This window comes from Bos taurus, chromosome 13 (assembly GCF_002263795.3).
Source record: "Bos taurus isolate L1 Dominette 01449 registration number 42190680 breed Hereford chromosome 13, ARS-UCD2.0, whole genome shotgun sequence".
Classification (NCBI taxonomy): Eukaryota; Metazoa; Chordata; class Mammalia; order Artiodactyla; family Bovidae; genus Bos; species Bos taurus.
Genome location: NC_037340.1, coordinates 31,418,247 through 31,435,110, shown reverse-complemented (window position 1 = coordinate 31,435,110; position 16,864 = coordinate 31,418,247). Strand labels below are relative to the sequence as shown.

At 39.6% G+C, this 16,864-nt stretch overlaps 1 protein-coding gene across 1 annotated transcript in view; it reads left to right on the top strand.

The window, feature by feature from the left end:
- Nucleotides 1-16,864, top strand: part of CUBN (cubilin) — a 259,194-nt gene that overhangs the window by 100,486 nt on the left and 141,844 nt on the right. The window lies entirely within an intron of this gene.

The following is a 16,864-nucleotide window of genomic DNA, read 5'->3' as shown; positions in this document are numbered from 1 at the left end:
AAATGGGCCCACAATCTGGGCTTTCTTTGTGGGCGCATCTTTAAAGCTGCACTGTAGATGTGAGCCTTGCCTTTCTGCAAACCATCAAAGAGAATCCCACTCTGCAAAGAAAGAAATGTCCACAGTTGCCTGGCTAAACGGTCCACAGTATTCAGCGCTGACAGCATTGTCTGGGGGCTGCATTCGGCCCAGAGGCCTGCGTCTGGGTTGCTGAAGGAAATATAGAACTTTCTGAGTGCTGTGTGAATAGGGCCCCCCAGGCCAGCTGCGCACACCCCCTCACCCACTCTGGTCACCCCTCCCAGGGGCCCTCTTTCACTTGGCAATGGAATCCGGCAAACAAACAAGGTCAAGGAGCTTTGTGAGTGAAAGAGTGACGTTTGCCAAGGGAGAATCGCCCCACCCCCTCCAACTGGGAGCTGCAGCAGAGGAAGGGAGAAGGGCACGGATGGGAGGTGATGTCACCCTGGGCTCTCACAAAGGAGAGCCTGGCCTTTTCTTTGCAGAGACGGATGACATCAGCCTCTTGAATGGGGGCTGTTTCCATTTTATCATCTTTTTAGCTAGTAACGAGATTTCTCGAGCCTTGAGGGTTTTTCAGAAATTGGCTGAGGGTTTATGGAAGCCGTATCCTGATCCTGCAAGACTGGCTTTATTTGAACGTGAGCCAGCGCCTTCTTGACCACCTGTGGACATGCAGAACTGTGTCAAAGTGCTTCTAAAAAAATGCATTTTGAGAGTCCTGGCCAAGAACCTCCTTGAGGTCGGCCATGTTTCTTGTAAACCTTCCCTCTGTTCTCTCCCTCAGGAGGTCATTTCAATAGTCTTTGTTATTGTTGGTCTTTCAGGGGAATTCTTCTAATTTGTCGTTTTTATTCCTTTTGTGACTTAGACTTTGTGGGCTGGAGTTTCTGAGAGGCTCACCTTTTGAAGACAAAGGTTTTATCTTTTGTAATTCTGTTAGCCATTGGCCTACAGGCAATTGCCGGGCAATTGGCCCGAGAGTGTGGGACCCAATAAACTGGGCTCTGTGAGCAGATCCGTGGGTTTCCCTCCGAAGACTAGGCAGTTTGTGGTTTTGCATCATGTGGAGTGATTACTCTGGGCCTCTGAACAGGACATGTTTCATTCAGTCAACCAACCAGCGTATATTTATTCACGACCAGGATCTGGGCTTGGTGTTTGTAGAGTGTAGAGAGTACATTTGTTTGCTCAGGCCGCCATAATAGAATACCACACTTCAGGTGGCTTAAACAACAGAAATGTGTTGCTCGCGGTTCTGGAGGCTGAAGTTCAAGATCCAGGTGCTGGCAGGTTTGGTTTCTCCTGAGGCTTCAGTGTTTGGACTTGCAGATGACAGCCTTCAGAGTGATTGGCCAGAGACAGCCTGGAAACTAACCCATCGCCATAAAACCCAAGACTAAGCCACATGGCAGAGCAGTTCTCCGAGGTTCCCTTACCCTCCTTCTTTCTGCCCGGGCTCCCCATCAATGAAGTCTCCTGCTTCATCAGCACATGTGTCTCTTTGGACACTTCATTTCCAGGTGTTAGAGAAGAACTCACTGTAAAGCCCTGAAAGGGGTCCTCCTTCCTGCTACATGTCCTTGCATGGCCTCGTCTACGTGAACCTAGTGATGTCTCTGTGTGTCCAAGTTTTCTATTTGTATAAGGAGGCCAGTCAGGTTGGATTAGGGCCCCCTCTGGGAGCCTCACTCTGCCTTTATCACCTCTTGAGTAGCCCTGTGTCCAAATGCAGTCACATTCTGAGGTGCTGCGGGTTAGTGCTTCAGTGGGTTGATTCTGGGGGCGCAGTGGGAGAGACACAGTTCAGCCCATAACAGAGAAGAAGGAGACAGCATCCTTGACCTCAGGGAGGTAGTCATGTGGTAGGGGAGACAGACAGACACAGGAGTGCAGAATCCATGACTGTGATGCCCTGGGGGCTGGGAGGAGACCTAGGCTGGCCTCAGGTCTCCTTTGAGAGGCCCTCCAGGCTGCTTTGATATGTGCGCTGAGTTTTAAAGAGGAAACAAGAATCAGTCAAATATCTGGGAGAGAAAGACATTTCTAAGCAAAAGCAGGGAGTCTTGAGTTGATGGTGCCAAAGGTTTTCAACAGGCAAATATTTCATGTAGAGCAGGAGTCCCCAACCTCTGGGATCCAATGCCTGATGATCAGACGTGGAGCTAATGTAATAATAATAGAAATAAAGTGTACAAAAAATATAATGCACTTGAATCATGCCATGACCATCCTCTTCACCCTGGTCTGTGGAAAACTTGTCTTCCATAAAACTAGTCCCTGGAGCCAAAAAGGTTGGGGACTGTTGATCTAAAGCACAGGTTCCGAACACCAACCCCAAATAGCTTATTGGGATTCAAAATTGCTTCTTGAAAATATCTAATGGTTTATGTATAAAGCACATATACACAGAGCACAGAGCAGAAATATAGTATATCTGTGATATTAAATTTTTTGAGCAGTTGGGCAAAAAATATCCAACAGCCTCCTTAGAAGGGCAATAATGAACAAATGATTGAGAAAATCCTGAGCTGAAGGGAGGGCAGAAGCCAAGGCAGAGCGGATTGTCAGAGCCTAGTGGATAAGGGCCATCAGAAGAGCTTAGATTTTATTTCGTGTGGTCTGTCCTGACTCTTGCTTCTGTGAGATGCAGACATCCACAGCAATCTGGAGGTGCAGTGCTCACAGGGAAAGTGATTTTTAATTGTGGTCAGCAGAGATTCCTGAGCAGGCTTGTAAGGCTGGGCTGTGAATCATACTGTCTGGTCCTCATCTCAGGCCGAGACCTTTCTCTCTGCTGCTGACGAATTGCTCTCCTGTGTCATTTCCTGCTGGGTTGTAATAGAATGTCCCAGAGAAAAGCGGTAAAACACTTCTCCCACTCTGCCTCGAAAGTAACTTCATCTGCACTCAAGAATGTGCCCTTTGTTCAGTAAATCTGTAAGCAAGCTCTTGATAAAGACAGATGGATAAAAGCATAGACTCCCGTGATTATGTAGTGTGATGAAGAAATCTTGTTCAGTTTGGGTCAAAATTTAAGTAAAAGAGAAACCTTTTAAAAACGTTATTCTGTTTAATTTAAAAGTTATTTCCCCAACTGTTAACTAGGCTTTCTTCTTAGCATTAGCATTTACACATGCTATATCCTGCTGTACTTATTCTGGCCACTTCAGCATATTTGCTATTTTGGATTTTTGTGTTTGTTACTCTTGGAAAACATTTAAGCCAGGAGATTGAAAGTTGTGTGCAGTCTTAGTGGAGAACCAAAGCACAGATTGTTGTATTATGATACTGTGTCTGATTTTTATTTAGGGCAGATTCTCACTTAACATCTTTTTTGGAAAGAGGTTCTTAATGGATAATTGTCATGTAAAAAGGAATCTGTTTGGAAGTTTGTAAAGTTGGGATGATAACATATGAAGAAAATCACCCAACTCTTCTTGCTTTGGTTTCTCAATTTTTCCAGCAAGATCCTAGTGATCAGAGGCTACACTGAACCTATGTAGACAGTTCACTATGAGTGGAAAAGTTAAACCCTGACATTGTTTGCTTCCCTGACGACAACAGAAAAGACACATACACATAGTTGACCTTCATGCCATGTTGGCTCTGTGTCTTGTAACCAGTGGCGACCTTGTAGAAATCTGGCATCCCAGTTCCCACGTCGCTACTGTGTGAAAGGCTGAGCTCTATTTCCATCGCTCTTTTCCAAACAGTTAAAAAAAAAAGTAAAAGTAACCCTCAAACAACCATGACCTTCCCAAATCATACATTGCACAACTTGTAATAGTCCTTGAGATTTGGGCCAAAAAGCAGGGCTTTCTCAAATCTTCTTATTTGTGTTCTGGTTCCTTGGCAACAACACCCCTGATGGACACTGCACACACTTTCCAGGGGATTCCACACTTTGCTATACAATATGAAAAAAGAAACCACACATTTTTTTTTTTATAGTTTCGAGTTTTGTAGCAGCCCCAAATGACTAAATCAACACAAAATAAACATGATGTTCTGTATAGAACATACTTTTTGCCCCCGAGATTTCTCTTTTTGAACGTTTACTTAAATATTGCCATAATTAGCTCTGACCTTGGGTGTCCAAGGGCTTGTATTTTTGTATATGCCCCTGAACATTCAGAGAAACTAAAGCCAGCCTTCAGTGGACTTGACTCACAAAATCAAGAATGAATCTCCAGTGTGAGATAGTAACTACATTCTAGAAGGTTTAATCTAATTCTGAATTCTCTGTTTAAGTAATGAAATTGACATACCTTGTCTCTGACTTCTTTCTCCTTCCTGTTATACTTACAGACTACTCACAGGCCAAATAATATAGATTTTACTACCTACATGTAATTTAAAAAAAATTTTTACATGTTTTTCTTTCTTTGGGCTTGCTGTGAGGTATATAGAATCTTAGTTACCTGACCAGGGATTGAACCTGAACCCCCTGCATTTGAAACACAGTCTTAACCACTGGACCACCAGAGAAGTCCCCCTAAACGTAATTTTAAATTTATTTTAAGACATTAATGATGATAAAAATAAAACCATGTTGCCTTATTAACAGCAAATGAAAATATGCTTTACATGATTGATGCACTGATTTAATTGATACCTCATTTATTATTACTAGACCAAGTAATTACCTAAAATTTTGATACTATAATTTTTGAAAAGTTGGTGCCATCATTTTACCATGTGCTGGATCTTTTGGCTAACACTTTAAAAATACAATCTCTTTTCTTCTCTTACTAATTCTCTGAAATCAGCATCTCATCCCCATATTATAGATAAGAAAATTGAGAAAGGAGTCTTAGAAAAGTTAAGTAACTTCCCCAAGCTCACAGTGATGGAATGAGGACACGACTAAGTGTGTGGTGTTGCACACCCAAGCCTGTGTTTTAAACAGCTGCACTCTGCCTACAAGCAAATAGTTTTCCCCCAGTTTTTCATTGCAAAAAAGATGGAGTAATATTGCAATGCAGAGAAGGTCAGAGCTTATAGTAGGTAATTTCGCAGCTAAGTTCCCACTGAGGATAATGGGTGTTTTCAAATGAATGTCTGCCATCTTTCCCAAGTAAATAATATTCCAGTTCCAAGGTCTCCCCTCTAAATTGCACAGTTTCTTCTTTCTTCAAGGTCTCCATAGCAATGATGGGGTGAAGCTCATTACTTAGTTAACAACTAGTTCAAAATAGCTGAGACTGCTTGTCTGTCCTTCAACACAGTATCCACTTCTTCATAAAGTTTCTTTCTCTGGAGTGGCTGCATATGGTTGCAGTAATCATACAGTTTGAGCTGGGGTAGACCACAGAGATCATCTAATCTGTTACCATGGTTAAGTTATGCAAACTAGCTTACAAGAGAAGTGATACAAAGTGACAGTAGCTACCCCATAAGAGATTAGTTGGATGAAGTGAATGATGGGAATGGACTGGGGCTGATCTTCAATAATTTAAAAATGTCTCCTAAGAGAGAATGATTGATTTCTTCTGAATTGTAAGAAGAGAATGTCTACTGGGAAACCATTTTTTATCTTGGTTGGAATGAGTACATGAGATGAAAGACGATGTAGTCGAAAAGATGACAAGATCGACTATACTTCTCTGGGTCAAAAAGATTTTTATCCTTTCATATAAAGGAAATTAAAATTCATATTATGTGTTGTTGTTCAGTCTCTCAGTTGTATCCAACTCTTTGCAACCCCACAGACTGCAGCATGCCAGGCTTCCCTGTCCTTCAATATCTCCTGGAGTTTGCTCAAACTCGTGTGTCCATTGAGTTGATGATACCATCCAACTGTCTCATCCTCTGTCATCCCCTTCTCCTCCTGCTCTCAATCTTTTCCAGCATTTGGTGTCTTTTCCAGAGTCAGCTCTTCACATCAGGTAGCCAAAGTATTGGAGCTTCAGCATCAGTCCTTCCAGTGAATATTCAGGGTTGATTTCCTTTAGGATTGACTGGTTTGATCTTCTTGATGTCCAAGGGACTCTCAAGAGTCTTCTCCAGCACCACAGTTTAAAGGCATCAATTATGTGAAAAGTCCTAAAATATGGGTACATTGAGTTCATGTTTCTCTATGGTATAGTAAGCTGAAACACTTCAGATTCAGGACATCTCAGAGAGTCCAATGGCTATGATGATTTTAATTTTGAATATTAATATGACATGTGGGAATTTAAAAGTCATTTAAAAACTATGGACAGAATTGATTTTTGAGCTTCTTGTATAATCCTTGTATCTATTTTCCAGGTCATTAACTTCATGTTATGATCATATTCTTTCACTCTTTTTTTTTTTTCCTGTCCCTACCATTGGAAACTGATTACTTCACATCCATTGCTGTATGGAACACATTTAGACAAAATGGTTATCACAAAATCTGGCAGTGATGAAATCACTGTGGAAGATGAAACTCTAAACAGTCACCCTAAAATCTAGAGTTGGAGTCTCCTAATGTGATACCTAGCCTAAGTTTGTCTCTAGTTTTCTCAACTTTGTGCTGAGTCTGAATGTTTCTGTCCCCTCAAAATTCACGTGTTGAAACCTAACTCTTATGGTGTTAGTATTAGGAGTGGGGCATTTGGGAGGTGATTAGGTCATGAGCATAAAGCCCTCATAGCTGGGATTAGTGAATTTATGACACACCCCAGAGAGGCCTCACCCCATCTACCATGTTATGTGTACACCCAGAAGAAGGCCCTCAGCTCACTTCCTTGGGCGACTGTAACAAAATACCACAACTGGGTAGCTTAAAACAACAGAAATGTATTCTTTCACAGTTCTGGAGTCTTGAAGTCCAAAATCAAGGTCAGCCTGGCCATCCCTCTGAAGGCTCTAGAGAAGAAGCCTTCCTTACCGCTTCGAGCTTCTGCTCATTGCTGGGAACCCTTGGCTTTCATTGGCTTGATGACATGTAACTTGAGTCTCTGTTTCCATCTCCTCTGTCTCTGTGTCCAAATCTCTCACCTCTTAGAAGGGCACCAATTATACTGAATTTCAGCCCCCGTCTAATCCAGCATGACCTCATCTTAACTTTATAACATCTACAAAGACCTTTTTCCCAAAGAAGGTCAGATTCACAGGTTCCTGGGGAACACCATTCAACCCAACACGAAAGCTTCTGCAACTTTGACAACTCTCCCCTCTCTTGGAGTCTCCAGCTTTTGTCTTCCTTCTAACTTCTTTTTCCCCTGGAGAATTTCCCATTCCTTGGTCTTTGTATTACCTGGTTTCCTTCTCTGATGTCATGTCATGATTGCTCCTCTATGTCGTCATAGAATCAGTGCTAACCCACAAAATCCACCCCCTCCCTGCCGCAAATTGTACTAACAAGTGAGTCAGATGCATTTGGGGGCCCCACTCATGGCTTTGTCTTCAAAGAGGGCTGTTGACCGGATTTTAGTCTTCTCTTTTAGGATGAACACCTATCATTTGCCTTTGTCCTACATCCCAGGACTGTGGCATATACTTTTACACTACTGAGGGATTAACTGATAAAACCAGTCACCTCTCAAGGTTTGCAGCAGAGAAAGTTTTTATTTTAAAATTATAGAAAAACTATTAAAATAGAAATCATTCATTTTAATGAAGTATATGAACATCCCCATTTGTTTAAAATTGATTTTTACTGTACTCTGGCTTTTCAGCTTCTTTTTAACACCGATCACTAATTTCTCAGACATTTCCCTCCAAGGTTAGAGGGTGAGTATGTGAAGATGTCCCATTTGGGTCCATTCTCTGTTGCTTTTCGTCCAACATCAGGGAGCTTGGGCCATGCCACACCCAAGCTGGCAGGTCTCCTGGTGCTCTTGGTTTATGGAACATAGTTTCAGGAAAATGCCAAGTTTAAAGAGGTTTGAGCAATTGTAATTGCAGGAAACACAGAATATGCTTTTAAAACTTTGTGCCTCTAATTCCATGTAACCCTTTCTTTGCTGATTTGCTTTTATTAAAACTCTTGTGTTAAAAGCAAAAAATAAAAAGACAACCAAACCACCCCAAACCCTGAGGGTGGGACATACATAGACTATGCTTCTCATTGCCATTGTTCTGGAATTTTATAACTCACTGCTTGTTTTAGATCAAACTTACAAACAAAGAAACCCCAAAACAGCGTTAGCAAAGTTCTTCTATGGAAAAGATTTAAGTTATCTTCACAAGTGAGCAGGTTTAACAACAACTTTTAACTCTTTCTTGTTATGAGTTCCGTTAGATCAGCATGCTTCCTGCTGATAAGGTAAGCGCTTCCTTTCAGCTGATGACTGGGAGTTTGAAGGAAAACAGAATCAAACAGATGATCAGTCACCAGAACTAAAAGCTTTTAAAGATTAATTATAACTGAAAAACATATGATTCTCTTCAGGGTGTTATCTTATTTAACTTCAGCTGATATCTATTCATATTAGTATATTAGGTTTGTTAGATTGGCCTCAAATTAAATGAAAAAGATTCTTACTTTATTATTTTTTTTCTGGTTGCTATGATGATATTTTGCCTTAGTAATGAGGGTGGTGTTGAACATTGTCAATCCAGGGCCTTAGGATGAAACGCCCAACTAGTCATAATGGAGAGAAGGCAGAGCCTGGGAGTAGCGGGTGGGGGACAGGTTGGGGGTGGCCGGGCAAGGTTGGCCCCAGAGCTGCCAGTACTGTGTGAGTTACATGTTCAGCAGCCTTCTTGAGCCTCACTTGGGCGATATGATCATTCTTGCTGACCTCGTAGAGTTGTTATGAATCTCAAATAAGATGATGTGCTCGTGAGAAGCACATGGAGAAACTGTTCACTACCATACAGATGTGAACTATCTTTATTGTAGCTTCATGAATAATTGGCTTCATATATCTTATTGGGTATTCACGATGACTCTTTAGCTGGTATGGTAGTTCCTCTTCAACTCTAAGTCTTTCTCTAGTCTTATCCCAGGTCTGGATAAACACTGGTTCAGTTGTAATACACAGTATATGTGGGGTGATGATCATATGCAGGACACTTGGCTAAAAACCATACTTTGGTTTTTTCATTAAATCTATGTCACAACCCTATGAGGTTAAATACTAACATTGTTACAGATGAAAACACCAAGGGCTAGAAAGGTTAAATTAGTCATCCGAAGAGTAGCACAGTCAAAGCTGGAAGCTCTTTTGTCTTATGCCACAGCCTATGCTTTACTTGGTATGCTATTATATTTCCAAAAGTTTTGCAAATTGGTATGCAAATTATGCAACTATGAAATCATGTCATCTCCATGAAAATCTTCTCTTACCAGTCAGGTACAAAGAGCCACCATCTCTCTCTTTCTTCTGAATATGTATCCTTCAAATCTCTTGATTCAGCACTCCACTGTCTACTCCTTGGTTTGTATTTTCATCATTTAATTATTTTCTTTATATAGACCCCTGAAATGCTTTCTGAAATCACTGTCTTCTGTTTTAGAGGCCTGAAGCCCACTTATAGCAAACTTCATTATTTCCCTACATTTTATTATTCATCCAATGGGACAGACATGACAATGAGGAGGCTCTTGGAGTCTAAACATTACCTCCTATGCTATTTCCTGATAGTTGTTGGCTGATACAGCTTCTTTCATCCCCAGCCTTGTCTATCCTCCATCCCCGCTTTCTACTCTTCCTGTGACCCCCTGGTCACTGACCCACCGTCACAGACATGACTGACAAAGACATGGTTGTTTAAAATGACTGCATCGCTTGCTGAACTGTATTTTTTCCAGCACTTTCATTTGTTTTAGCGTTTGCAGGTGTGTCTATCCCACTATTTCCACTCTAACTGAAATGTAAACACCTGAGATTTTTCCAGAAGCCGTGTCGTTTCCATCTCAAAAAGAGGTGATTGGATTTAGAAATATGTTTTCTTCTGTGACTCACTCAAGAGAAACTGTATTTTCACAAGAGATTATTAAGTCTAGAATCTCACACCAAGAGAGTACAGCGAGCAAAACAATGTTTCTTCTTCCTGGCCCAAATAAATTTAACAGGAAAGTAAAATTAGGATACTCATTTTGTGGCAAGATTTTAATATTAGACATCAGCAACCCTGAGAATAACTCCATAGGAAAAGCAAATAAGTAGATTTTTGAATTCCACTTTATTAAAAATAAAACTTGTCTCTACCACACAAAGTGCAGAAATAGTAAATGAGATAAACAGCTTTGCTATTCAGTATAAATAAGATGAGGCAGAAGTAAATCATTTTGCTTTTGATTCATTTCAGCATTTGGAGCATGTTCTCTCTCCTTTAGAATTACACACAATAGGAGTTTTTGGATTGTCTTGCTATTTCCTTTTATTGGTAATGGGACTGTATGTGTTGATATAGGTTCCAAATTACAGTTCTGTCTGTCCCTTTTTCACAGCTAATTAAATGGAAATTGATGTATCAATACAATTCAAAAGACTCACATTATATATTCTTTAAAAAAACTCTACTATTTACTGTGAATTATAGTTGTTGTTTGTTTTCATTTATAATTTTAAAAGCTCAACTGTTGGTGTGAATTTATTATTTTTCATTTTTTAACCTATAATTATCCAATTCAAAATTCATGTTCTAATGTTTCACTGTGAGCTTAAAGGTGGCTTTAATTTATGAAGCAAATCATCAAATAAATTCATTACACGTTTAATTTGGGGGTTAACAGACATTTTCTTAATTTTGTCATCAATTTGTTTTTCCTTGTCACTTAAAGAACACATAGAAAAAATAGACATTACTCATTTTTTCAGATTTTTAAAAGATATATTTTGACATAATATTTTTTTGCCTGACACCAAGTACAGATTTATTAAAAAATCCTCAAATGTAGGAAAAAGATGTGACACCCAAGTGAGTGAGGCATAACTGGCTAAATGCTGATAAAAGTCTCTCATTTGTGGATTGAAACTAGTATCAAAAGGGAGTTATACCAACACTGTACTGCTGAAACCAGCAAATTCTAAAATACCTTTTTGCAACTCAACATGATGATTTATTTATTCTTATTTATAATGTACCATCAATTAGCTTGTGAAAGATAAAATATAATTCACTTTTTTTCAAATCAAGACCTACTGAAATTACGCTTTGCAAACTGGAGGAAAAGCAAAAAGAACTTAATAATTTGCAGGAGGACTCCAGAAAGAATGAAGAGATGGAGCCAAAGCAAAAAGAATACCCAGCTGTGGATGTGACTGGTGATAGAAGCAAGGTCTGATACTGTAAAGAGCAATATTGCATAGGAACCTGGAATGTCAGGTCCATGAATCAAGGCAAATTGGAAGTGGTCAAACAAGAGATGGCAAGAGTGAATGTCGACATTCTAGGAATCAGCGAACTGAAATGGACTGGAATGGGTGAATTTAACTCAGATGACCATTATATCTATTACTGCGGGCAGGAATCCCTCAGAAGAAATGGAGTAGCCATCATGGTCAACAAAAGAGTTCGAAATGCAGTACTTGGATACAATCTCAAAAACGACAGAATGATCTCTTCGTTTCCAAGGCAAACCATTCAATATCACAGTAATCCAAGTCTATGCCCCAACCAGTAATGCTAAAGAAGCTGAAGTTGAACGGTTCTATGAAGCCCTACAAGACCTTTTAGAACTAACACCCAAAAAAGATGTCCTTTTCATTATAGGGGACTGGAATGCAAAAGCAGGAAGTCAAGAAACACCTGGAATAACAGGCAAATTTGGCCTTGGAATACAGAATGAAGCAGGGCAAAGACTGATGGAGTTTTGCCAAGAAAATGCACTGGTCATAACAAACACCCTCTTCCAACAACACAAGAGAAGACTCTACACATGGACATCACCAGATGGTCAACACCGAAATCAGATTGATTATATTCTTTGCAGCCAAAGATGGAGAAGCTCTATACAGTCAGCAAAAACAAGACCAGGAGCTGACTGTGGCTCAGACCATGAACTCCTTATTGCCAAATTCAGACTTAAATTGAAGAAAGTAGGGAAAACCACTAGACCATTCAGGTATGACCTAAATCAAATCCCTTATGATTATACAGTGGAAGTGAGAAATAGATTTAAGGGCCTAGATCTGATAGATAGAGTGCCTGATGAACTATGGAATGAGGTTCGTGACATTGTACAGGAGACAGGGATCAAGACCATCCCCATGGAAAAGAAATGCAAAAAAGCAGGATGGCTGTCTGGGGAGGCCTTACAAATGGCTGTGAAAAGAAGAGAAGTGAAAAGCAAAGGAGAAAAGGAAAGATATAAACATCTGAATGCAGAGTTCCAAAGAATAGCAAGAAGAGATAAGAAAGCCTTCTTCAGCAATCAATGCAAAGAAATAGAGGAAAACAACAGAATGGGAAAGACTAGAGATCTCTTCAAGAAACTTAGAGATACCAAAGGAACATTTCATGCAAAGATGGGCTCGATAAAGGACAGAAATGGTATGGACCTAAGAGAAGCAGAAGATATTAAGAAGAGATGGCAAGAATACACAGAAGAACTGTACAAAAAAGATCTTCACGACCCAGATAATCACGATGGTGTGATCACTGACCTAGAGCCAGACATCCTGGAATGTGAAGTCAAGTCGGCCTTAGAAAGCATCACTATGAACAAAGCTAGTGGAGGTGATGGAATTCCAGTTGAGCTATTCCAAATCCTGAAAGATGATGCTGTGAAAGTGCTGCACTCAATATGCCAGCAAATTTGGAAAACTCAGCAGTGGCCACAGGACTGGAAAAGGTCAGTTTTCATTCAAAGGCAATGCCAAAGAATGCTCGAACTACCGCACAAATGCACTCATCTCACACGCTAGTAAAGTAATGCTCAAAATTCTCCAAGCCAGGCTTCAGCAATATGTGAACCGTGAACTTCCTGATGTTCAAGCTGGTTTTAGAAAAGGCAGAGGAACCAGAGATCAAATTGCTAACATCCGCTGGATCATGGAAAAAGCAAGAGAGTTCCAGAAAAACATCTATTTCTACTTTCTTGACTATGCCAAAGCCTTTGACTGTGTGGATCATAATAAACTGTGGAAAATCTGAAAGATTTTACCAGACCACCTGATCTGCCTCTTGAGAAATTTGTATGCAGGTCAGGAAGCAACAGTTAGAACTGGACATGGAACAACAGACTGGTTCCAAATAGGAAAAGGAGTACGTCAAAGCTGTATATTGTCACCCTGCTTATTTAACTTATATGTAGAGTACATCATGAGAAACACAGGATTGGAAGAAACACAAGCTGGAATCAAGATTGCCGGGAGAAATATCAATAACCTCAGATATGCAGATGACACCACCCTTATGGCAGAAAGTGAAAAGGAACTCAAAAGCCTCTTGATGACAGTGAAAGTGGAGAGTGAAAAAGTTGGCTTAAAGCTCAACATTCGTAAAACAAAGATCATGGCATCCAGTCCCATCACTTCATGGGAAATAGATGAGGAAACAGTGGAAACAGTGTTAGACTTTATTTTTCTGGGCTCCAAAATCACTGCAGATGGTGACTGTAGCCATGAAATTAAAAGACGCTTACTCCTTGGAAGAAAAGTTATGCCCAACCTAGATAGCATATTCAAAAGCAGAGACATTACTTTGCCAACAAAGGTCCGTCTAGTCAAGGCTATGGTTTTTCCTGTGGTCATGTATGGATGTGAGAGTTGGACTGTGAAGAAGGCTGGGTGCCGAAGAATTGATGCTTTTGAAGTGTGGTGTTGGAGAAGACTCTTGAGAGTCCCTTGGACTCCAAGGAGATCCAACCAGTCCATTCTGAAGGAGATCAGCCCTGGGATTTCTTTGGAAGGAATGATGCTAAAGCTGAAACTCCAGTACTTTGGCCACCTCATGTGAAGAGTTGACTCATTGGAAAAGACTCTGATGCTGGGAGGGATTGGGGGCAGGAGGAGAAGGGGACGACAGAGGATGAGATGGCTGGATGGCATCACCGACTCGATGGACGTGAGTCTGAGTGAACTCTGGGAGTTGGTGATGGACAGGGAGGCCTGGCGTGCTGCGATTCATGGGGTCGCAAAGAGTCAGACACGACTGAGTGACTGATCTGATCTGATCTGATCTGATGTGGTAATGATACTTTTTTAATGTCTACAGATGGATTTTTTTTTTTTGAGAAGCATTAAATACACCTGACTGCTTTAACACTTATACTATGGTATATACTCAACAAATACTGATTGAATGAATGGATAAATGAAGGAGAATTGGAAAGTTGTTCGTCTCTTTCAAAATTTAGAACTACAAAGAGGGAGTTAAATTTCTACCATACTTATCAGAATTAGCTTTTTATTTCAATACTTTATAGTTTTTACCATAAAATACCACTGAATTAATTTGCCCTACTTTGTGTTTGGTATGAACTTTTAAATCAAAGTTGTTACTTTTTGACAGATTAAACTTCAGAGGTAGTGAGATTATGTAGGAGAAAAAGAAAGCTGCAAAGAGTTTTCAAGCTCCAACAGTTTCCTTTTCTTCTCCTTACAACCACACAGTATTTTTCCCCAATATGGTATCATTTTGAATAATATTGGAATTTCTCTTTAGGAGACACACACATAAGTGCTATTCATGAGAAAAGAGCATGGCATACCTAAAAATAAAGCCGTGCTTTGTTTTTTGTAAACCTTGTTTATGTTTATTTTAAATCTTAGGGGAAAGTACACTGTGGGTCTCCAGAGCTGTAAGTGGGTAAATAAAGCAAGTACTGTAATTTTTCAAAGCACTGCTGACTGCCAAGAATCTGATATTATCATTCCAGCTTACAGCAACTCATTTAAGAGTATTAATATCCTGTTATTTGCAAAGGAATTCACAAGGAAACCTAAAACAATTGGAAAGACAATGGAAAATATTATATAGACTTTTAGATGAATCAATGATGATTATACAGACTTATAGATGAAAAATAATGAATTAGGTTTCTGATAAACTGAATTAAATAAAAATGCAGATGAGATAGTCAGGCTTCCATTTCCTTGTTCTTTTTTGTGTTTTGTGACCACAAAGTTATTTTCCTCTGAGGATTTTTTTTCATTGGATTACTTGTTTGGCACAACTGATACCAAGAACCATAGAAGCTGAAAATGGGGTGACAGCCTGGCCTTGCTTACCTATATTGTCTTTTAGTAAGAGATGATTTCTATGGGCCTCTGTGTTGCTCACCTCCAGGGAGCATCATTGGATAGAATGCTCCGAGACTGCTGCCCCCTGGGGTTGTGCAGTGGTGCTGACCACAAGTACAATCTGTGCTGACTTTGGCTTCAGGAATATTTTCCATGGATGGTTGTAGTAGGAAAAACATTTTCTGATCTTCATGGCATTTATGTTTTTTTAACATTCCCCACAGCCTACAAACAATGTCAGCCCGCCTAATTTTAAATATTTTTTCTGCAGAACTTGAACCAGAAATAAAAGTAGAAACTTGATAAGATAGATACCATCCTGTGCAACGAATTTAAAATCTGAAAGTGCAGAGATTTTTTAAATGGTAGCAGGAAACTGGCCATTCAAGAAGATGGTAGCATATTGAGCTGAAATCTAATTTCTTTACACAATTAGGATTCTTCTTGGAATTCTCAGCTCTTCTCCATTAAGTGGAGATTCAGTATGGAGACTATTTCTTTTGAACTTTCAAAACACTTTTTTCCAAATCCCAGTACAGACAAATTTGCATAAGATGGGTAGTAGACAAGCCCTCAGGTTTAGTGCCTTATATTTTAAGCCAATTAAAGTGAAAAATGCACATGCATTCACAATGGAATGAGGAGTCATTGTCATTTTTAAACATGAAAAGCCTGAATTTCAGAAAGGAAAGGTGCTTGGAAGAATTTGCCAGCTAATTAATATTAAAAATAGAAAACAAAGGTACGTTAATAGAGAAATAATGTTTTTTTAATCACCAAAAATTACTACTGGGAAACAAGACAATTTATCTTTTTTTTAAATTTTATCTTTATTTTGTTCTAATTTTGTCTTTAAAATTTGAGTCTTCCTCAAGTTTTACTTCTGTGATTTTTCCTCTCCCTGTCCATTCTGAAATCTGAATTCTTACCAATGATGTCAGTCTGTAGAGTGTTGTATTATAATTAAGTACACTGGCATTGTGAATTGTGTGGATTGGTTGATAATGGGAGATTCAGTACATGGGTGACTCCCTCTCTCACAACCAGGGTTCCTTGGACAAACCACTTGACTTGAGCTTGTACTGATTTGAACATTTGAGAAATGAAGATAATCATAATATTTGCTTCGTGTGGTTCTTATGAGCAATAAAATAGGAAATATCTGTAAAGTGCATCTGAACACTCACTCATAAGCAGTGCAGTATTTATTGTGTACCACATGTTGTAGCATTTTGATTTTTTTGTTATAATGATTCATGTTAATTACTCTCTAAGGCGTGATATATAAGCATTCATAAAACATATGCTAGCGTCTTTTTCCACACTTGAGTTTTATATATCAGGTTTTCCATTTCCCAGGGTCAGGACCTATATCATTTTTGGTATTGTTTTTAGTAGACTTTATTTTTTAGAAGAGTTTTAGTTTCACAGCCAAACTGAATGGGAGGTAGAGTTCCCATGTACCCCTGCCTCTACCCATGAGCAGAATCTCCTGTTATCAACATTCCCCACTAGAATGGGACATTTGTTATTACTTATAAACCTTTATTGACAAAGTCCATAGTTTACAATAGGTTCATTCCTGCTGTTGTACATTCTATAGGTTTTGACAAGTTTCTGACATATGTCCACCATTCTGGTATCGTACAGAGTAGTGTCACCTCCCCAAAACTCTTCTGCACTCTCTCTCTCTCTCTCCTTCCCCTCCAGTCCCTGCAAACCACGTCATT